Raw genomic sequence first — 24,620 nt, 5'->3', positions numbered from 1 at the left:
TGCGAAGGGACATGCATACATACATACACTGTCAGACTGTAAATAAGGCTCTGTCGTATCTGCTTCGTTTTGAAAGCTTGTGCAAAGAAAGCACCGAATCTCTTTGAAGCAAATGTCAGAAAATTACCGGGAGTACATGTCTGCAACATCTACAGTTTTATAGGCAGCTATTTTAGGTAAGCTAACGTATTCATCTAACAGTAAGTGACTAGCGAAAATCACCATCGGCTATCTATTCCGACACAATGACCCGCTATAAACGACCAATGGAAAAAAAGCCAAAGCTAACTTATTGATTCATATACTTTTGTTATACGTTCATGACAACATTAATGACTTGCACCATTATTCCATAATCTCCGCCGTATTGTCCCGTGCTAGTGTGTATAAAACTCGATTTGTAGGAAGATTTAGCTGAAATCGGCGTATGTCGCATTGCGAGTTTGAACATTGCTATGGTCAAGCAAACGATGGCATTCTTAATCATTTATAGCTTTTATAGCGTCAACTTTGCCGATCGCAAAGTTCGTAAATACAGGCCACGGATTTTTTCCGCTCGTTCTCGTAGCTTACGGAAAAAATCAGTAAGAATTTTAGTACGAAGAATATGAAGGGAGCAAGTTTTCAAACAGGTGAAAAGCTGTCCAATCTTATCGAAAGCAAACTCTATTTATTCCAAATGTCCTCTTCTAGGTACACCGTAGATAGTTTGCAACACGTCACGACAGAGCTCGCTGTTGACTATCGCTGCGACACATCGTCGTCGAGACCTTCGCTTCATAGGACGCACCACACAGTGACTTTTTGTGTGTGAGATCGTTGCTCGAGACACATCCTTAAATCCTCTGAGGCCAGAGTGACAATTTTTCTCTATTTTATATTCACATAGTTAGAGAGGACGATGCTTGCGGAGTGCCCTTCCCGCAAAATAAGTGCTGCCCCAGTTGGCAACGTTCATTTACTACAAATCGTACACTCCCCTGTGTTTGTCGCTCGCCTCTAGTCTGCTGGCCCTTTTTTTGTTGACAGACAAACAAGGAGAAGGACAAAATATCGGCAACTCTTTACGCTCCTCGTATAAAAAAAGAAGGTCGAAAAATCTAAGAAAATGAGAAATTCTAGCTTTTATCAGAAAACAGCTTGAGAGAAAAGTTCGTGCTTATTTCAATCAGAAACGATGTTTTTATGTTCGTGAAATCACTCAGAACTGTAGCAGAAGAATACCATAGTGGAAATGTCATACAGTGATAGAACTTTTTCGTTGATGGAACACGATTTAGTGGAACTCGAGACAAATTGTAGCCTCGGTTAAATAGCCGCCGACATAACGACCGCCAATAAAACAGTAGCTTTCTTAGAACAAAAACTATATAACTGAATAACAATAAGCGTTTGCCTGTCAGCGACCTGTTACAAAGGGGTGTACAACACACGTTGATCCGACTGTTGTCGTCGGCAGTGCCACGGTTATCGTAACCAACCAGCTGCATCGAATCAACGATGGTTGGATTGCAAATCCTGCATAATCAGCTAGAAAATGAATTTCATAATATTGTTTCAAGCTGTAGTTGGCTATCGCCTTTCAGCTTATCTTGTGAAATAATGATACCAAAGTACGGTAGCCGTTGTGTTCATGATACCCCTCGCTTAAAGAAAATGATGGCCATGGTTCTACTCGCGTAACAAATTCTTGGGGTGAATTTTTCTGTATTCGTTAAAAAGGCGAAATGGGTTTCTTCCAGTCATAAGATTTTCAGTTCGGGGTTTTTTTTTTTAGCTCGCGTAGCAAAATTCACTTTCGAGACTAACGAGATCACTCAGAACAATACAAGCACACATTTCTGAATAGATTAATGGGAAACGGGGCACTGTAAATAGCCCAAATGTAGCATTTGCTCTAACACGGATCGCTGTAAAGGACGATGCTGCCCTCGGAAAAAGAAACGAGGAATAGATGATCAGTCAGAATGTAGATGATGATTTTGTTCCAAATTGAGGAAAAATCTTCATTTGGAATTTGCGATCGTTCTGAATCTAAAAAGGTGAGCACAGCGGTCACATTCGGCCACTTTATGAGGAGCGTGACCTTTGTTGGTTGCTACAGAGCCAAGTTTGATTTTGTGGACCTAAAACCCAGAAGTTTATGCTGACACCATGATTGCTTTACCAAAATTTTTCTGGAAACAGAGATTGTTGCCGAGTGCTAACCTGTAGTATGTGCGTGTAGCCACCCTCCAAGCCTTAATAATATTACTAGACAAGCGGAATAAATATTGATATGGGAAAAGGCGATTTATTAGTGCAAAACAGAGGAACTTCGACCTATTGACACCTTGACATAAATGACACCTTGGATGAAAGTCTACCAATAAAAAAATCCCAAGAAAACTCACTGAGAGGTTTACACCGAGGCACAAAGCTGAGTAGAACTGGCCTATCAATGAGAGTAAACGAAAATCAGACCAGCAGCTAAATCAGATACGTAGAAGACTACAATCTTGCTTGTGGACGGATAGATTACCTGCTAAATTTGAGCAGTTTCTTGGAATTATTTGTCGAGCGTTAAGAACGCACCTCCGGTATGTACGCTAACTGAATGTACACGTTTGAATGTACGGTGTTGGATAATGCTGTGGATTGTGGATAATATTGTGTTAGTAAGAATAGTAAAAGTTTTTTTACTACAAAAATAGCAAAAAGAAACGAGGGGCATATTAACCTAAAAATTGTTCGACCAGATGCCATGGTCGTCATTCCACCCAGCAATTGTAAAACATCTGGCTTTGCCATATGACATCCACAAAAGGTTTAAATCAAGAACGCTTTGTTTCTGCATATCACTATGACTGCCATTGTCGGCTTAAATCGTTGCCGATCGATTGTAAACGTATCGGTTACGACAGATGTTGTAATCCGTAAAGGTGCATTTCGTCAATGAGACTTGTTAGCCTGGCGCGTTTTGGCAGGCCTATATCAATGCTTCATAAAGGCCCCGTTTGCATCACACCAGGCCGCTGATCGTCCTTAAAAGAATCCGGCAAAACTATTTCAAATATAATAGATTTCTAATTGAGATTAGCGATTCCTTGACAATTGTCGTTGTACTACTGTGAAAACGTTTTCGCCCCTGCGCGTGATGCTACAAAATAGGTGAACTATCCTATGTGGGAATGCTCTTGCGCATAGTTTTGTACATTTGCTATTGTTAAGGCTTGTTTACCATCTTACCAAGGATTATATTTGGTCCGCTTTCTAACAATTCGAAATACTGCTAAGCAAAGCGCCACTGTTATGGCCGAGGTCGAATTAGACGCTGAGCGATTAGGTTAGGTACGACGTTTTTAGAGGGGCTGAGTGTCATGTTAGGTGTCCTTCGTGGGCCCCTCAATTGTAACGCGCTAGTGGCTTCCAAATCTGATTAGGAGTTAGTTGTAACTTTCAAATAGGACACTACGCGTATAGTTTTTAGGACTTTCTATGGGTGAACGAAGAATCATCTAACAGAAATTTTGGGTGTTTTTTTTTGTTTCTCAGTGGTTCCCAACTTTTACACCGTTGAGCAGAACTAGAAAGGAGCACATAGAGCGACATCTGCAATCGAATGAATATGTTTATAATGGACACCGTTCGATGCCTAAAGCAGTGATAGATAACACGCAGTTATAATATAAGTCTTTATCTTTTATAAACGGCCAATTCAAGTAAATCTACTTCCACGGCAATGTCCGAATTCCAGAACTTGCATGGCAAGCGTGTAAAGGGGTAACTGACAAATAAAATAATAATATTTATCTAGAGAATGCCTCCATAACCAGCAAGGTATCAGCCCAGGCTATCCTGTAAATCTTTTTCTGGTCGAGGCTTTCTTACGGAGCGAGACAAAGTTTATGGTACTAATCGGTAGCCCTCGTTAAATATTTCCTATGCTTTATCATGCTAATAGATATACAGGTCAGAAGAATAGATTTTATAAAGTGAGACTGATAACCGGGCAATTCGGATAGGTAAACCAGCTTCAGTATAGTTAATCAAGTAATATTTTAGTATTGAACACACGATTCTTTCCCGTAGAAACAAACGCGTATATAACTAAAAACAGAGAAGTTCGAGCAAATAATCGCCACTCGTTTTTCTATAAGGACTCGCACCTTTAACCAGCTAGTGCTTGTAAGTTGCATAGCAGTACCTATGTTGTCGGATGACTGTTTGCACTGTAAAAAAAGAAAGTCCGCCTTTAAAGTAGGATTCGTAGATAACGAATTGTAGTGGCATTAGTAACTTTTTACTACATATAAGCGGTTTTTTTTTTTTCTAACATGCTTTGTTCGCCAGAAGTTGTCGTTCACACATGTTGCTTTTACGCTGTTAGTGTCCTTAACTTAAATAGGCCTAAATATGAGGTACTGAGCTAATGCTCTTCGAGCTCATTTTTCGTTTCCGAACGAGTCTATTGGTGAGTAGACGACACATCCCCATAGCGCGCATTAACTCAATAAGAACGGGCGCGATTTAAACATTGCCTTTACTCTAATGAATCGTGTAGCAATCTCTGCTCTTTTTTTTTCGAGTCAGAGAGCATTAAAGCCAGCCAAGAACTCGTTTCTTCGCTATCGTAATCAATATCATCATTGCCGTTATTGTTATTACTACTTTATTACGAGAGGCATTTTTTGCAACTTCGTCAACATAACAGAGCTGAAAGAGTGAATCAATTGACCACGATGGATGTATAAATAGTAGACAGCCTATGTATACACTGCAAAATAAAAAAAGTATCGAACAATAGCAGCGGAGTAAGCTGGTTACGACAGATATCAGTTTTCCGTTGCCAGGTACAAGCTTAGGGGCTAGTGTAAATGCGCTCCCCGAGAGGCTATCGCTATCGTCAGAATGCATTTTTTTACTCACGGGTCACGGGCAGACAAGAAAGTCAGCTCTAATAGTTTTTTCGATAGATTTTTGTAAAAGTGGAAAGTGGTTTACAAAGATCTGTAGTATTCTGGGAAATCAGTGAGCCTCACTAAAAAATATTTACACAATACCTTGTCATCAGTCCTTTTGTAATTTAAAAGGTGTAAATAACTTTTCGAAACCAATGAGATCAGTCAACCAAATATATGCTGCAGTTACCTGCAACAGATATATCCAGTATAATGGCTTAAGTGTACTATCGATATTTAAGTTGGTAAATAATATTATATTTACCGCCACACTGGAAGCAAAATTTTATAACGACAAATATTATATATACATACTCTACGTATATCTACTAAAAACATCATGGAAATGCTCGTTTGGCTGTGCTGCTCAGATTTAGGACGACACGCAAAGACGATTCCAATTGAGTTTTACCTCCGGCGGATACGTTTGACGTCAATCAAGTCGTTCGTAGTTTAAGATAAATAAGCTGATAATTTTAGTTCTAAAAAAATAAATCATCATTTTATAGATAGAAGATATCGATTTTCACTGCGCTTGAATTATATCTGACAACGAAAAAGACATTTTCCTTTACGCAAGCAGAGTGACCAAAAAATGATTATCGTGTGAAATATATTCCGAAGGAAAAGAAAAAATTAAGCTAAATAGACATCCATCTGACATTGGATTTATAGGAGCATATATGGTGAGTTTATATATAAATTAATAGAAACGTATGTGACGATATCAAGCATAAGGACGCTGATAACGTGCATGTGTGTGAACTACAAGGAAAAATAAAAAACATGTTCTATATCTAATGTAATAGTTACCGCTTACATAACCACATCACTATACAAATAGGGCACGCTAACAATTTTTGGCTATATCGCAATAGTTCACTGGCACCTTGTTGCCACCTGAGAGAACCAACTATGGCGACCGCGGTGCGCCCACCCTAATTTCCTTAAATTTAGCGACCCCTCTTGTTGTATTTAACAACAATGTTTTGTCTTTGATTTGTCTTCTGTGATATACTAAATAAACAGTAGCTATATACATAAAGCCGTATAAGTTTGGCGAAACGGACCTAGCAGAATGTATATCAGTTAACATTGTTTTTTCTCTCTATATATACATATATATATATATATATATATATATATATATATATATATATATATATATAAATATACGAAATAGCGGATCATTCATTGACAGCAACTGTATACAGTATGCTGCAGTAGATATACATTTACCTAACAGTGTTTTTCCCTGTGTGCAAACAAAATATTTGCGCAATGGGACAAAAATGCGTCATTTTGTGTACGCGTATTTCGAATCCAGAACACGCACACGTAGACACATTGATTACAATTGGTAAAAATGCTCGTCTGTACAAGGCAGCACAGCAGGCGACAATGGTAAAAACATACAATTTAGTCTAAGCTTTACCTTTCGAGCCGGTACAACCCGACCCGTGTGCACTTCCTATTCCTTTCAGTTACCATTCGTATAACGTATACTTGACATAATTACATAAGTCCACATTGCAACTTTGTGAGACGCACTCACTATCCCTTCTCTATTTTGCTTCTGATAAAGTGGTACATATCGTCCTGTTCGTCCGTTAATATAATCAACGATTGGACTGTAATAATTATGTTACATAGAGAAAAAAGAAGACATACGGATAAATTTGGTAACAACGTTGTCGGCAGGCAAAATTTTGTCCAGGTTCAGTATTTGTACGTTTTATCAAACGAGAAAATTAGAAAAATGAATCTGAAACACTTTGGAGCTAATTCGTTGTGATCCCCCAGCAGAAAACTTTTGCCGCCGCTGCTGCTGCGACTTCAAACAGGCCACATCAACGAACTTAGGCTACGCGTGGTTTTGTCCACATTTTGTCGGCTATTTGTTGAAGTGTGCTAAAGCATTTTTATCCGAGAATCTATGCGCATGGTTATGACTTGCAACAGCTGCTGCTGCGAGTCCGGTAGAAGTATTCAGCAAAGAATTGTAGTAACTAACCCACCGCCGGGTCTGTTAATTTTAAATACGCATTACCATTTATTATAAATATATACATATATATACACGCTGCGTATGAAAAGCAAAGCAAATACAAAAACCCATCAGATGTTCACTATGCTAAAACAGATACCTAATATGAGATATACTCACCTAATAATAACTGTTATTCTAATAGAGGTTTAGTACTTAAGTAAAAGATGAATGAAGACAAACGAGAAGCCGAGCTAAGCGTATGTGGCTTCGCAAATGTCGGTAACATTGGAAGCTGCTGATCTTGTCGGCCCACCGTAATCGACGTGACTTCCACAGAGGACCATTTTTAAGTTTTATATAGAAACTGCCTCAAAAGAAGCGAGCGTTGTATCTTACACGTTATGCAGACTAGGATAAGCGCATGAACAATTTCGGAAGCTATATGGATATGACACTGCATATATGTTGCAAGAACAGAGCAAATTCATGCTGTGTACCATGTCAAACAGGCCGCAGTCACAAAAATTGTGCATGATTTTGTAACAAATAAGGGCGCATTTATAGCTGACCTAGCTAAGTTAACACGTAACGTAAGAACAAAACTTTGCCTAATATAGTCCCTCGACTGAATTGCAGATGACAGCGTTGTTTATGCCACACTCGTTGACATTAGAGTTATTATTAACGTGCGGACGTAGCTCGACCGAATCTTAAGCTACACGACCCGCGACGGTTGAAGTCATGTTTGTGTGTGCATACATACGCCCATTTATGCGATTCATTGTTCTTGTCGTAGCGATTGCCGTTAGTGTTGTTGCTCGTGCCATCATCTACATCGTCCACCGACCGCCGACCGCCGTCATTGACCGGGACCTCGAATAAAGCGTTTGTTATTAATCGAAAAAACACCAAAAATTCAAATATTGGTTCAGATTTCCCTCTCCATCGTCAGCGCGGGACACTATATATGTATATGAAAATTAATTTACACGGGACTGGTCTGTAGCGGTGCTTGGACCAGCCTGGCTGTCGCTGTTGCGACAACGACCGTCGTTGGGAGCGAGACCATTGCCTCGTCTATGGGAAATAGAAATATGGGCTCGTCTAATCCCTGTGGGAAAAAAATAGCATGGCGAAATATAGTGGAACGGTAGGGCCAGTGTGAAATATGTCTGACAAACAAACGCTCCCTAATAGGAAGTGGTAGTGACAGCAGGCTCTGAAGTATCGACCAGCGCAGGCCATCTCAACAGCGACTTAAGCTTTCTATTGCCGATTTTCGATGCCAGGTATCGACGATATAAGGCGACGGCACAACGATACGGTAGTAGCGACTAGTAGTGTATATTTACTTTTTGGATCTTTCCCAAATCATGCAACGCATTAAATCGTGTGTTAATCGGTGCGGAGCTCTAAGTTCCCAAACTGCACAGAGGAAAATACTCAATGGGCTAATTGTGACATTAAATTTTATTGGCGTAAGAAAGCTGGTTGCCCAGCTGAGATCGGCCAATATGTTAAACAATTAGCCTTATTTAGATCTTTTATTCCTCCTTTGGACTCATAGGGTTTAGGAGCTTTCGGCGTATAATAAGCACAAAGTTTAAGCCCACTATACTTGTTTATCTCTTGCCTGCTAAACGAAACTTACTGCTTACTATAAAAAACACTTTCGAAAAAGGGTCTTCGAAAGTGGCTTGTGAGCGGCCTAGGTGACACATCGAGGCCATATTTAAAGCAATTCGCGGTTGCGTTGAGGGAACACGTTCGCGAGAAGTGTCTCTGTGCAAACGCAAAAAATATCGCCGAAACATATTTGCGAAAAGTTTATACACAAGCGAGACCCATTTTGTCATATATATATATATATATATATATATATGTTATAATTAGGTAAAGTAGTAAGCTTTCTACATTCTACAGTAGTAAGCTTGCTGACTTCCGGCTTCTAGAATTAGCTCTCTGTGATTTCTCCAATTTAATCATGCTGATCAGATTTGCTCGTTGTACTGTTAACTTGCTCTAGCGTATGTTAACACCATAATTCTGTATACGGATATCAGCTCTATCGAATTTGCATACGCTTAAGATCATTTAGGGCGCGATTTATCTGATTCTTTAGCGTAGGTAAACCTGAAACATGGCTGGTTCAGAGGGCTGGTATCTTACAAACTAGATCAGATCGGGCTGATGTTCATTGATGATGCTGATTGATCACGAACACGTGCAACATCACCAGTTTAAATGTGGCAAAAGGTTACTATGACACATTGCGACCGTTCCATACTATGTGTAAGAAAGCTGGTTTTTTTTTTCTTGTCGCTAGTGCGGCTTCAATTAGCGCGTTCGATAGGGTTGAGCGGGTTACGATCGTAGGGCCCATAGGAGTACTGCAGTGACAAGCACAATAATTCGTAACGGTAACTTGTTAAAAAAAAGTTGCGTCAGATGATTAATGTTCACCTATCATACATATCAAGCGCTATAGGCTGTTCATAAAACTGGATCTATACTTTTGCTGTAAGTGTCATTCTTCGCGGTCATGTTTATTGTATCAAATCACTTTTTTTCAGAATCACAGGTTTAATCCGGATCCTCCAGAGTCATCTAAAGTGTTCACTTTATAAATGTCTGAATGCGCGATGACGCTAAAAAACGCTCCATACAGGCTATGAACTCATCCCAGAACGTGCTCGTTCTCCCCAGCAGCCGACCTTGTACAAATCAGCTGATGAACCATTGTGTCAAAGAAACGTACGGTCTTTCTTCAAGCACTTCAACTGTCAACGGTTTGTTTAAAGTTCCTTAGTAATATGTTCGCTTTTCTGGAAGAGAGACACCACACTCTGGACGTATGCTTTACTTTGACCAACAACAGGAACACCCTCTGGATCGTGTACAAGACAGCGTTTGTTTCTCGAGTTCGTGCAATAATAATGAATATTCGTTCGCCGGAGAATGATCAAAGACGACCAGCAGCTCCTTCATCGAACAAGTCGGCCTGCGAATGACATCGTTCGAACTCATGGATTTCATTGTCTTCAGAGGGCATCCGTCTGCCTTTGTGATACATAACATGTACCTGAGGTCTTCGCAAATACATGACAAGCTACGTCTATTTACGTCAAATCTCTTTAATAACGGAACAAGGGAATCAACAAAATTACTTTTTATTTATAGATAATCAATGCTTTTAATAATGTAAGTTCAAAAAATTTAACAGTAAAGGAAAAAGAAATCGATATTCAAGCGATCGTGTCATCGAAGCTTACTGGTCTTATTCCACTATCAAATGGCGTCGCTGTTTCATTGAGTCTGCGTTATTGTTCTTGGTTGGGGTTCATATCGTCGTGGCATTTCCGTAAGAGCCAGCCAGCCAGCCAGCCAGCCAGCTAGCCACTATCTTGCTGGCAAAGCACTCTTTAATTAACCGCATTGCGTCATAATTACTCCATTAAAGGGTTATTGTAGGCCGAGCTGTTGTTGTTAATCGAAAATATAATATCAATAAAATAAAACGAAGCGCACTTTTGTTTGCGCAGTATCGCAGTATTGTTTAATTCTTTTATTACTTCAGTCCAATCAGATCCCTGAGGCTGTTGTAACCTTATCAAAATGAATAAAAAAAACAGCGAAAGCTATCGTTACTGACGCCACTACAAACATAAAAAGACGTATATATATATATATATATATATCTATCTGCAAACGACTCTTAGGCAGTACCAACGCAATATTGGTAAGTTTAAATCAGTTAAAGTTTCTCTCAAAGACGGTACATAGGAAGTATTGGATTTAAGTTTTAGACTGACAGCGCGTTGGAAAAAGCATAGAAGGTCTCAGCGAGACTGAATGTTAGAGCTTGTCTAAAAAACCCAATTAGTAATTGATATTCTGCTCTTCAAGAAGGCCATTACTTTTCACATAGAATGTCCAGGTATCTCAAGAACGGCTTTTTAGGCCATTTTGGATTATGGCTCATCTTCGTTCAAATTTTGAAAACGATACATTTTTTTTTTTCCCTATGATAAGTTAGTTTACTGTTTTGTCATAAAGGGAACTGGCTTCCTTCTGGTACTAGAAACAGCAAATAAACTCTTGCTGCGACAAGATATTCACACAAATTATATATATATACATCATTATTAGTACTCCGTTTCGGTTACTAAGATGTTGCTGTTACCGCGGTGGCCAATGGCCGCCATGTCAACGGCGGTGGTGAACATACCGCCGACTCTAACAAGGTACCATTATAGTCATTGGTTTTATTTATTTAGCTGCAAATTAAGACGAGGATAAATGGACAAGGTACGCTGATAACGAAGAAGAAAGAGGACGATACAAATCGTTTTCGTTACGGCTGGTGTTGCTATTGTCCTCGTGACCATTCATATCGTGGGGGTGGTTCAGCTGTCCATGTACGAATACTTAGATAATTGTTATGATTTACTTTAATGAGCATTAATATCAGGCCTTTCTTTGAGTTTTCACTGCGAATAGCGCGCTTGGCAATGCTAGAAGGAATCACGAAGAACTCTGAAAATCAGTATCAGCATTTTCCATTAATGAGATGGTGGAGGACGAAGATCCCATAGGGATATATCGCAAGGCCTAGTGAAAGCAAAACGTGCTTGTTAAATTTATATGAATTATTACTAAATTATCAGCGCCATTTTTCTATAACATGGATGAGCGTTATCGATTGGCGTCCACTGTATCGTTTACAATTTCTCATTTAAACGTCATTATCCAGTACGTACCTTGTTGTTTCCATATGTCGTACTTTTAAAAGAACGAGCCGATCTCCACCATCTCGAGCTTTACTAAACAATTATAACATGAAACATACGCACGCCAGGTGCCCAGAAAATACAGGCAAAAAAAAAGGAAAGTTTTCGTCCAGCAACCCAAGACCGCCACGCAATTCCCTCTCTGACCGAACCAAAACATCAATACTTCAGTACAGTCAATGCTGTCTGTATATTTATTTTGCCCATTAATATGAACCCAGTGATATAGAGCTTAATAACAAAGATTTTTGCGAGCTCATTCTTGTCGTTTATAGTGCGTCTCGTCTCACTTCATTCACCAGTAAATTCAACATCAGAAAGAACTTTACATAACAACAAAATTCAATTATAGACGTATACCTTTTTAGAGCGGCACGTCTTGCTGCGTTGAGAGGATACGTTGTTTGTTACACAAAACTAGGAGATGTTTGTACTATGGGAACCAGCGGTGAATCTTAATGCTCTCTATTGCCGCTCGACGTTCGTCATTTCACATTAGACCATGTGTTACTCTTATTTCTACAAAATTTGCAGTTGTATAGCAAATGCAATAAACTCGTAGCGACTGCTCGTCTAATGAATTTAGCTTGTATCTCGCAAAAAAGTACGACAACGACTCTATAGAGTTCTAACAAAAAATTTTTATAAAAAATATTTCAACGCTTTAGAATCGGAAAAGTTCCTATATACTATAAAGTAGCGTCAGTTAATAGGGAAAAAGTTCAGGGCGTGGCGCCTCTGAAATAAGAATTAAACACAACAAAATCAATTAAAACCGAAGTAATTAGCTCAGCAATCGTGAACAATACGAGAAACTGCTATCAATTTACTATTCAAACGCCACGTTTAAGAAATAATAACTATGTATAAGGAGTGTTCTCTATCTCTCGAATCGTTTGCTACCTCTTGCCCTTCTGCTGCTATGTATCATGCGCATATATGTGTATATATACACGCCGAGAACAACAGATGGCCTCGAAAACGGGTACCTACACGTGAAAGTCTTCAACGTTGTCTCACTCAGTCAGTTGCACCAGAAATAAGAATCTCACTAACTGACAAACTGGCCCATGGATAACTAATCAGTAGAAAAGGAAAATCATCGAACGACAATGAATAACTTAAGCCAGCGGTAAAAGAGTTGCTTGAGAGAGCGGTAAAAGATCCAGCGTGGTTTTCGCGTAGGTTCGATGCTCTGTGTGAAACTCGCTCGCGGGAATTAGTCCCCCATTATATGGGGGAGCAATGGAAATAGCAGCTAAACCCGATCACCCTCCGCTGGTTGGCTATTTTCAGACGAAAGTTCAGGATAAAGCTGACATTCGTTTGTAGAAACCGTTTGAGCAAATTAGTTTGTGCAATAGGCTCAATAATATCAACGAACAATTTGGTATATGTGCGAATTGCAAACATTTTCACTCAAAATACACACCCCTTCCTACGTATTCCGAGTTCGACATATAGATTCTCTGAGTGAAAGGTAATAAACGCCTGAAATCAGAGATATTTTTTAGCGACTGATCTTGCTAGCAATCAACTGTCTTTTTCTGATCGTTTAGTTTAGCGATCTATTTAGTAAGCCGTTGGATTTAATAGGAGAAAAGACCTTTAATGGTTTGAGTCTCGAATGCACACTTGACTTGTTACGCTGTAGCTGCCAAATTGCTAAGGTCTTAAAAAAAAAAAAGTAGACCCATACGCACGTGTCGCCAACGTAACATGCTCTATAAAAAAGGTATATATCTAAATGTGTGCGCATGTAGCTGAGCTGTGTGCTTCATCGTCAACAGTTAAGCAAACTACTTCAGATCGGTAGCAATGCTAAAAAAAAAAGTCAAAATTGAACGATATCGGTCTTCAATATTGTTCCATATTCTTCGATACGTTTCTCGCCACAGGTTTTCGTTCGTTGCCGTCCAATTTGGATCCGTATAAGCTCTTACCGCCACCTAGGTAAGGTACACTTTGACGCTAGCATTACATACGCTTTGCTAACGATGGCGGTTTTTCATCTTGCGCTGATACGATTACCACGAAGAGCAATCGTATCGTGTATCCATAAAATTCTTAGAGCTACATGAGACGATCAATATTTCTAGCAAGTATATACTCGTCTAACACTGTCACCCGTATACGGTGCAGAATAGTAGAGATACACAGACATCAACTTTACGGGCTGCGTTCACGTGAGGGCGAGACTCGTGTGGATGCTTCTTCAATTTTCGATGAGATGTAGTCGTATCGTAGAGCAACACAGACAGAACGTAACGCAAGTTAGGTGATACGTTTCTATAATTAGTATACTAATTCATTAGCAATGAAAGCGAAGCGTGAAACATTTTACACACAAAAACACACCTTGATCTTTTCTATTGAATTGTTGTGTATCTATTGTTTCGATCTAAGCTTGCTGCACCATTTGAACTGGCCCAGTTTCGGAAATTTATGCATTACTGCCTTTACGATTTTAGGAAAGCCACAATTGTAACGTATACCAGCTGTTATTATGCACGTACTGCCAACAGATTAACACGTTTTCTAACGGCACCTAATTCAACGTTAATTAGTGTAATTCACGGATAAATAGATGCGTGTTTCGTATTAGGCCTTTGTTGAGGTCTGTTAGCCAAATGGGACTTGTTGTATTGTGGCTCAATTTTATCTTGATCTATATATAAGATACTTCTATCTACTTTGTCTTGATACTGCCCTTGCACTTATAATGAGTCGGAGTTAGTTGGTGAAAAATTATTTGTTGCATGCTTTATGCGGTCAAAAATTGAATTGGTTATTTTCTATAAACTATTGATCATAAGGAGCCAATGTATCTGCTGGTCCAGTTTTGGTAACAATGGTAGACTGATGATCAATGAACAGTACGACTAGCGGGCAGCAAGCTGACAAGAAGAAAGCCGGAAGCGATACTGACGGTGACAACATCATCACTATTATCACCAGCACCGCCATCGTCGGACATACAGACGGAGGCGCTAACGTGCACGCACGCGGCAGGAGCGACGGAAATAGAACAGAGACGTGGAGCAGATGATGCCAACAGCAGTGGAGGGTCGGCCTTCGATAACCAGCCTCAGCGAACTCCTGAGTCCCAGCAACTAATCTCATCGGCTATTCGTGGTGCATAAAGTCTGTAGGTCAATTCACTTTTGTCACCTGAGCGGCCCTGTTTGACATTGCTCAATGTGCGGCCAGTCCATCGCTGCAACCACGCTTTAAAAATAACATCGATATGATTCGATAACTGTCATGACTTTATTATTACTTTGACTATAAATAATCAAACAATAACTGTTCCTATTCCTGCTACTGCCCCCCCCTAGCGACCAGAGCAGCGGCGTGTCTAGGGCAATTAAACCACTATGTAAACGATCACGCTTGAGTAATACAAACGAAGCAGCGTCCATCTGGTTATTTATGATGATCATAATTATCGAACTTTCTTGGAGAAAGTCTAGCTGGTCGAAATAGACATCGCAGACGGCTATGACGTTCGCTATTACCGTGATTATATCACTCCTGTATGTCATTCATCTGATTATCGCTTCGTTCAAAATTTGCACTTCAAGCCATAACATCTACGCTAGATCGATACTTCTATCTGGCTTATCTACGTACTTATCTACCTAAGCATAACGGTGGTGCATGAACGAAAGTTATAGCGTGTAAAAACATCAATTCGCCTTCTCTACTTGACAATGATATGAATTATTATTCCTGTTCTTATTATAGGATACGACACTGATTGTGTATTAGGCAGAATTCGATAAATAAATCTGTTTATTAATAAATTTAAAAAATAACGCTTTTTTACACTGTTCTTGGGACCTGAGTGACGCTACGACGTATTTCTAGCTACCGAAATCCCTTGTTTTCGATCAGCGTTCTATTATCGAAACAAACAATAAGATGTCAGATTACAATGACATCTATTCGGTTCTACAAATCAATGGTTCATAGAGGTTTACCCGACTGTTACTGATGGGTGATAAAAATTGCAAACCCGAAAAAAAAAAAAAAAAAAGGACAAATTTATTATTTTTGAAATTTACTAAAAGCCTTCAGGAGTTCGACCTCCGATCAGTAGGCAACAGGGGATTGGCTAATGTATGTGTATATGCTGCCAGTAGCATTAGCCTAAAACCGGCACGTCAGATGCGTTCCGCTACGCAGAAAAGCTCTCTGGCGTCCTTTGTAGCTACTGATGAAAGATGTTGCCAGTAGACCGAGTCGTTACTGCTTCAGGCATTATCAGTTTTCTATTATTACGCTACAGAACTTCGCAGTTACAAGTCGCAGCCAGTGTGAAAAGGCACACACACACCATTTAACACATTTCCCACAACGCCAGTACGTCTACGCGCTGTTTTGGATGTCTGTGAGACGGAATTAGACAAGTAATTTAATTAGAGCCTAGGCAGTCTGGTGTCGCTTGCGGCAAATCGTTCTTGCGGCCGCTCGGGTGGCCAAAGGACGAAGCGAGTATAACTATATATGGAACTCAGACACATCTTGGGACTATCAATGGGGAATCTCGGACAATGGGAATATTCGTTGATCTGCAGTCCGTATGCGTCCGAACGTAAAACAATTGTTGCGCACAGCTTTCCATAACACCCCAACTTGAATCAATATAATTACCAGTTAATGTTTGGCTTTACACGCATTTTTTCATCCATATTCTATAGATACATCAGATGTCAGAACTTATGACGCCAAGATAACTTTGTTTATTTATTATCTATTATTTAAAGCAAACAAACAGTTCCTTGTCTTTACTCCGTGGTTCTTCGTCATTGTCCAAACATCTTGTGTTATTCATCCCCCTCTCTTATTGTATATCTATATAACTAGAGAGAGAGCGAGCGAGAGAGAGAGAGAGAGAGCTGTGGGCAACAAAAAGTTGTTGTCTAATCTTGTTTTGCTATAACGCGGACAGCGAGCTGCCGGGTGGCCATCATCGTATAGCTTTGCACATGGATCAGGATGGAAAGGGAGCACGCATGGGCATATTAGCATCAGTATCTCACAGAGAAAAATGCGCTTGACCTCTTCGACGATTCGAAGATGAAACACGGTAGGGAAAAAAAAACAACAGAAAAATATTCCACTACGAGTCGAAGAAAGCGTCTTGCTGGAACATGGACTTTGGCTAGATTTACCCGATCAGGCGGCTGGTGCTGCTTCTGTGCCTGCTGCTACCGAAAGTCGACTGCGTTTACCCACGTAGACAAGACCGAAAAAGCACTAGAACTGCAAGCATAGATTTCATCGATTTGTCGCGACAAATCACAAAGTCCCATCGGCAACAATTTCTTCAACGATTTTCGCGATATTCATGGATCATCCAAAAGTTATTTCACCAACTAAACCCTATATACATCTTAAACACTATAGAGCTAGGCTTGGTAAGATTCTTCAAAAAATGTGCTTTATTTATTATGCTTATACATTTCTAATGCGCAATATAACTAAATGACACAATTAAATAAATGGTTAGTACGGCTCCAGTCGATTTCCATTGTATGCCACTGGCTAAAATCGTCATCGATGTTAGCAGCGTCGCGATGATATCAGTCGTCCGTGCCGACTAATGTAGCGTGCTATGAAAATTAAGCAAGTGAGAAATAAACAAAGACTAAGTAACTGATAGGTCGCCGTCATTAGCAGCAAAAACACGATTTGAAACGGCTGTGCGTCACCGACTAGCTATAAGAATTAAGAAAGGAAAGAGCACAGAATCTGTGTCGTTAGAAAATGAAACGTGACCATGACGACGACGGCAGCGGGGCCATCAACAAGCTCCGCCGCAACAAAATATGAAGAAGCGCCGACGCTGCAGCGTCAATCATCGATAACCACTACAATATAATATCATTCGCTGACAACGATACCGCCATCATTGGCAGCACCACTACAACTACTATAGCAATGACCAAAGATATAGGCAACAAACGCAATAGGCTGGGGTGCTCGCGGTTATCGTCGTCCCTCTCGATCTAATGCGGGTCCTATCTGCTTGTGGAAACAGTCTCTCATGCGGCGGACATTTCATCTCTATGATACGGCGCAGCTACTGCCGCCGCTGATGATTATGCTTCGCCTAAGCGTGTTTTTGATTCGCTGCATCGGTTAGTATGCACAAGGCCTAATGTAAAGCTTTCGATGTGTGCCTTTTCTCCTTGAACGGCAAAGTAGCGACGAGCAAAGCAAGTTCAACGCCAGTGTTGGTCTGAACCTTCTACCTCTCGCTACCTACGAGAGAAATGAGAAGCTAACTCAAAGAGGTCACAATTACAGCCAGATGTGAGCATAAGTGACGATTCGTTAGCAGACGGCCGTCTCTCTCAAGAGTAGGCTGTTTTTTTGTTGTGTCTGCTCGTAAAAACCTCGTAATATACTAGAGAAAAAGCAGCTAAAAGTCTAGAGGGCGTCCTCATGTTATGGTCACTAACTGCGCAAATTTTGCAAAAGAGGCAATTGATAGCTATACATATCTGACCGAAAAACAAATATGTATACTGATCATTCTATGAAACAGCGTTTGATGTTGATTAATCTCTATACCAAGGGAAGTAATCCTGATATTGGACTTAGGTATCAGGATGTATATATACATCGCAATATAATTTAGTTGGACTGCGTATATTTGATAGATCTAATAGTATTAAGAGTAATGCCAAAGACTAGCTGGCCGATTGCTGGCCTGCAATATTACGTTAATGAGCAATAATACTCGGAGCCGGATCCTGTCTCGGACCGGACACATTACAGTTGGCGTTTGCTGCTTCCGTCGATCTATTCGTACGTTAGTTGTTCGCTCGTTCGCTTTGACGCCACATCCCGTACTGGCTTTTCCTCTTTCCAATCATAGATATGGCGTATGATGATGTGAGATGCCCCGTGGGCGTTCGATCAAAAAGCGTCTGCCGCCATAAGTGCCTGTAATGCTGCCTCTATGGCCATTCACTGACGGTTCGTGAGCCTCGTCATCGTCTAAGACGTGCGCATGTATGTATGTATGCGTGCCAATAATAATCGTGATGTGAGCTAGCGCTGTACACAAATTTCTAGACATGCGAAGCACCAAACACATAGCACTGCCTGTTTTTTTTTTGCCGCTAGCAGGTGTGCTCTGTGGGTGTGCATGCATGTGTTAGCCTAACAGCACGCACGTTCCCCGTTACATCAACAACAATAATAAACAGGCATAGCGCCTCCAGCACCCCGATGGCCCCCACAAAGCCTCCGACGTACACAGAAGATGCACCATGACTGACAACAGCATCACAACACGAGATGATAAGCGTGTGTGCTGGAAGACATGACGACACTCGTTAGCATATACGTCTGCCGCTGTTTCTGCTACTACAAAAACGTTACAACTACACGCTACGGCATGATGAATTGATGCTGATCACTGTTGGTGCCTCACTATGTGGCATTAGCCCTCGTCGTACCGAAAATCATTGGTGAAGTTAATGGCGCACGATTCACTTGCTGATGGCGCTATCTAGCGCCACTATGCAAGGTGACGAAGCAAAAAAACTTCAGTTTCTCGCTATAATACTATTTAAACATTGTAAATTCGTTATCTATAGAAAATCCGTCACATAGGGGGTTTATGTTCCAAGGGCACCATGTGTCTACGCACATGATTAACTTACCTTTGTAGCCATGGCAACGTTGTCATGTCCGTTGTTGAAACTAACTAGTTATATTGGGCCTACTCATAGTCAGTTCTAGCTGCATTACGCAAGAAAAGTACTATAAATGGAATAGAGAAGAATGACCTATCGTAAGTGTCATATACGTTTAAGTTAAAAATGTATTAAATGCAACTTTGCTTTTTTTTTAGAATTGTCTAAGCGTAGTTCTGACGTTTCGAATTCAGCCATACATACCGAGCCAGTTTACGATGAACTCATTTTACGAAACAAGGTAATCCCTTTTAGATCTAGTCATCTTCAAATTACGCATGCATATATATGTATATATATATACACATATAAGAATTATAATCCATAAAAGAAGAAAAGGAAAATTTCGGAAAGTGCAGGTCGATGCACAGAATTGTAGAAGGCACACAGGAATCTCTATTAGGCTGTAATTGGTATAAAATATATCGTTCATAAGTCGGCGTGGAAACCTCATCTTATCACGAGTCACTAGCCATTTAACTCGTTTTCGAACTTCACTCGAACATCACTGAACTGAACTAAAAGAGGGCATTTTTTAATTTAATTTTAAATATTTGTAATAATATATTGAAATAGTGTACGACTAGCGTTTACACATAGAATCAAGCGCAGGGTTACTAATCGTTAACTTAATAGAAATATTAAATCGGCTGGCCAAAGGGAGATGAGCTGAAGTGGAAGGCAGGGGCGGGTGAATCTTTGTCTCGCCGAGACCGTACGAGCAGCGGCATTAGCAATGTTAGCGCCACTTAGGGCGTCAATCCTTGGACTCTTTTTTAACTAATATAGTTCACTAACTACTGGATTTCTGTTCAAGCCATGGATATCGGTGGTGCTCACGAGCCAAACCGACCGCAAATCGGAAGATGATGCAAACTCGATGAATTCCTCAAATAAACATGTGTCTATTAAAGAAGATCATCTCTGGGTGGTGGCAGCTGTAGTAATGGTCCACAGATGGCGGTCTCGCCGCCGACTCTCCAACCAACAACTAGCCTCAACTGTTCATGGTTGTCGGGCATACGTTGATATTTGAAGAGACACGAGACGGCTGCTAAGCGTGCGGCTATCAACGACGTATTTAGCCGTGGTTGAGCTGGTAGAAATATTAAAGGGTAGCAGGATAATGTGGCCGCCGCCATTGATACCACTGATATTGTTACCATGATTTCAAGAAGGATGTGTCTGCTCGTTTTCCTTTTCTATGTATTGCATACCCACGTGCCCAATTTTCCACGTTCAAAAGGACTTATACAAGTCTAACCTATTATTAGAGGAAGTGTTTACAGAATGAAAACGATTTTATCACGATAGTGAACCATAAATAATCAATATTATCGCACAATAGAACAGCGAGAACTAATCAATTAGGAAAGGAATGGGCCATCAGGAGGCCTTCCATCAGAATATCGCACCGATGTTAATAATAACACTCAAATGTCACTCGCTAATTTCGCTTCGTAGGTAACTTATGAAGATATTCTTGGAAAACTAAAAAATCCATGAAACTTAATTTCACGTTTAACATCGTGCTACTCCATGTTCAATAAATAGCACCCGTTCAAGTTAAAATAGGCAAGATCTATTGCAATTTTACCACGTAACGCAAACATGTTAATATCTTAAAGTTAGGTTAAAGTATGTGCGTGTTTGAATTGTGATTGTAGAAAATAGTTCCCATTCCCTGGTTATTCATGCTAATAATTCCACTTTCCACAATTCCGTACCTTAATAAGTAGTTTAATAGTACCAATATGATCACTTGAGTACCTAATTTGTAGCGGAGCGACGCGAGTGGCAGACTCGCTAAAGCGATTAGGGTTCGCTGAGACTGACGCAGCTAAAAAACGGCTTAGACGCGTTGGGTTAAGCCCTTTTTGCTCTTTACCAACGAATGGGGAGTTTTTCCCTCTAGTAAGATAACGTGTCAGCTTTTTATATAATTTTACTTGCAAGTGCTCAAAGTACCCGCCAAAATAATATTAGTCTTCATTTCTATATAGTAGTGTTTAGTAATATATATATTTGCCTACTAGTTAGTTATCTTCATTGTGGCTGGTAGCGTATGTTTAATTCTTTGTTTTTCAGGGTAAGATTGCCGCAGGAACGCGTACGGAAGTTGCAAGTTACATTTTTGGGGCTGTACCTGCTCTCCAGATCGAATTGCGTCAGTGTTTCGTAAGAAGATCTAAGGGGTCGATTTTGACACCGATTGAGCACTTGCGGTCAAAAGAGTCGGATTATATATAAGTTCACGTTCCATGTCCAATAGCATCACCTCTTCGTCATTTACAAAGAAAGTTAGAAACAAAGGGCTGTCACAAAGTTATGATGGCAGCTACGAGCAGTCAATGTGGTCTGTAGTTCAGCGGTGAAACTCCGCTGAATAATCAGCGTACGGTTAATTTTCATTAAGATAATTTATTATCGTCATTGCAGCAACCAGTGCCTCACCCGAGCTTGATAACTGTCAGCCTGGTCGTAATACTCATTATCATTACTGTTACTGTTATTTCAGGAGAAATAGACTATAGTACTCGGCGCTATTAAGTGAGCCTGTAAAGTGGTAAGGAGCGAGGTAGAAACTCTTTTGCACAATCTTTTAACCATATGGCATCCTTTTTTTACTTTAAAGTCTACGTAATCCATTGAAGGCAGCATGAAGGCGACATGATGAGGACGACGACCGGCAGCATTGACGTAGGACCTCTGTCATTACCTCATGGAAATCATCGCAGAGATCCTAAACAAATGCACGTACGACTCGTGTACAAATAAATGTTTCAAGTTTTACTTGTCGTACGTGCATTAAGAACAGTTTTACATTTCCAAATTTTTACAGTTCCAAAGTACAGAGTGACGTGTATCTACGTCCGGTTTCGAATTTATGCCAACACGTGTTTAAGTTTAAGCAGGTAGGCGCGTACACCATTGCACCTCCACGGGGTCATACACGTGTACATATTAAACAAAAACACATCAGCCAGGGTTAGCCAGCCAGGTTAGCCCACGTCTATGCTGTTTGTCCATGGGTTCCGTTAAATAGCTTCTTCTATAGCAGTCCACTAACTCAGTTGAAAACCATTTTGAAAATGAACCTTATTACTCTTCCCAGACAGACCGTACTCAGCAAGTACCACTGATCAACATACCGCGTCTGCATATTGCATCGGGGATTCGATCCGATTCTAACAGCATTAGTTTCCGCAGGCTTGCTATACAACAGTTATTATACAGACAAGAAAGTACAATGCGGTTACAGCGAGAAAGGACAGGAAAATGAGGCCTAATTTCCAACAAAGAACTAAGAACACAATGACACTATATTATACCGACATTGCAGTTACTACATGTGTGTATAGATAGATCTGATCTAGGTTAATTCCAGAATACTTTTATAAGCTAAGCGATGCCTCACATTGTAAACTACCAAAATAAACATACATCTATATTTACCACAATATCAATTCATAGATTAGCTAAATATATTTCAGTTCGATTCAGAACGGAGAATTGGTTCTCGACGTCTTCATTTTCGGTGCTCCTTGACACGGGCGTTATAGCAACAAATCGATTAACAGGCAGAATGAGTGTCTCAACAAAGGATTACGAATATATCGAACAGAATGATCGTCCTGCGATGTTTACAAGCTAGAAACTACACACTTAAATCAGATAAATAAGCGCACCTTATCCCTTATGCAACCAATATGTAACGTGCACTACTTCTTGTACGTAGAAGCGACGACGGTGTATAGCGCTAGGAAGTGAAAGAAAACATTGTAAGCTCGTTAGTCACCTAGGGGAGGCAGCTCCTCTGTAACTATTGCCCTTCGTCGTAAACAAATTAACGTATGCGATTGATGTTCCCATTTCATGGCATCATTAAGCTAGGAAGCGTTGGCAAATATTAAGTAAATTTTGTAAATCTTCATGTAGAGTATACGCGTTTCTTTTGTGAAAATGCTATCATGAAAAGGTTGTCTCAGTAGTAAAAGCACAGGTGATCTCAATTTAATGCGAGTTCTCGCCAAGCGATCAACTACACGAGCAATGAGCTATACTAGAAAAATCAAAAAAAAGGCGAATTTTCTCCGTTTGTTTCTCCGTTAGGAACTATAATAAAAAGTTCTTTCGTTATCCCTATACAAAATAGAAGGTAAAGGGTAATCAGATTAGGTGATTGTCCCTTTGCTGATAATGGTGAAAAGGCAGATGTCTTTCTGAAACGCTTTGTGTCGGTTTTTGCTGATAAAAACGTTTATGCTGCTTTCAACCTTGACCTTTGCTTTGTTTTGACTATTACAACCAAGTCGATTACACGTAAAGTTCAAACATCGAAAGTAAAATGCAGTACTAAGCTTCATGAATTCCTATTATATGGTGCTACTAGCACTCTGTTGTCCTCCTTTTCAACTCATCCAAGTACTCCTTACAAGAACCAATACGGTTGGCCAGGTTCGTAAGTGATGCAATATGTTCGATACAAATCTCTGCGTATATAAAGATATTAAGACTGATTTCGGCCACTGTCGTCCAGTGGCGCAGAAAAAACTAGCCTTTGAAAAAAATTGTCGTCGATTATATCATTAGGATTTACTCGTCGTTGAAGAAGTCGGTTGACGACTACCAGCACGCACAATTGCTGAGCACGATTTTTGCCGGCCAATGTTTAAGAATAAGCGAACTAAAGCTGATAGGGTTAAACGTCTCAAAAGGATCTGATAGAATTAATAACATGTGGCCTTTAAACACGCTTGTACCTTTGAAACATTTGTTCAGTGGACTTAGCCATAAATTGCTCGCGAATGTTGCCAGTTTATAAGACCTTCTGCACCGTGTCTATCAGGAATACCTCACGATTTACGTATCAGTCCTTTCCTGTTCAATATTTCTGTCCTAGATATGGGAGGTGTCATCGCATCCGGTGTGTACCACACGTTCTATGCTGACGACCTTAAGCTCAACGCTCTCCAAGCAGAAAGCCAAAGGTCATAGATAGAGAAGATAGATGATGCAGCGACAACCATAAAATGACACCGGGGTCTAAGTGTACTGTCTTCTGCTCAGGAAAGCAACAATGCAAATGTCGTCTCAGAAACAAAGCAATTCAGCTAAAAATCCGTGAAACCCTTGGGAGTCATGATCTTACAATTACGATTGTGATTCTGTGTCAACTACACAA

At 40.2% G+C, this 24,620-nt stretch overlaps 1 protein-coding gene across 5 annotated transcripts in view; it reads right to left on the bottom strand.

Moving 5' to 3' along the window:
- LOC111250773 (SEC14 domain and spectrin repeat-containing protein 1-B) overlaps window positions 1-24,620 on the bottom strand; it is a 120,482-nt gene that overhangs the window by 49,830 nt on the left and 46,032 nt on the right. The gene's annotated exons all lie outside the window — the stretch shown is intronic.

The sequence above is a fragment of the Varroa destructor genome, unplaced genomic scaffold (assembly GCF_002443255.2).
Source record: "Varroa destructor unplaced genomic scaffold, Vdes_3.0 BEIS01000005.1, whole genome shotgun sequence".
Taxonomy (NCBI): domain Eukaryota; kingdom Metazoa; phylum Arthropoda; class Arachnida; order Mesostigmata; family Varroidae; genus Varroa; species Varroa destructor.
The sequence above is the reverse complement of the archived record's forward strand: the minus strand, read 5'-3'. Positions and strand labels throughout refer to the sequence as shown.